Below are 337 nucleotides of genomic sequence, written 5' to 3' on the forward strand. Positions count from 1 at the left end.
GTCCTGGGGTCAATTTGCTCGACTAAAGGCGGTGCTCCAGCATGGCCGCAGTCAGATGACTGAAACAAGTAAAAGAGTAAAGAGTACAACCATCCAGATCTCTGAATACCTTATTTTTTGTAATATGTATATATATATATATATGGTGGTTGTCTACTCCTTAAACAGAGTTTGACCACCTCCTGCACCTACACCTTAGCCCTTTCATGGCGTCTGATGTGGCTTTTTAAACCAGACAGTGTTTTGAAAAAACACCCACACAGATTACACCTCTGATTTGCACTACCAATACCTGCAGGTAAGTTCTGCTCATTGTGGATCCTAACATGTCTTTTAA

This window comes from Octopus bimaculoides, chromosome 17, assembly GCF_001194135.2.
Source record: "Octopus bimaculoides isolate UCB-OBI-ISO-001 chromosome 17, ASM119413v2, whole genome shotgun sequence".
NCBI lineage: Eukaryota > Metazoa > Mollusca > Cephalopoda > Octopoda > Octopodidae > Octopus > Octopus bimaculoides.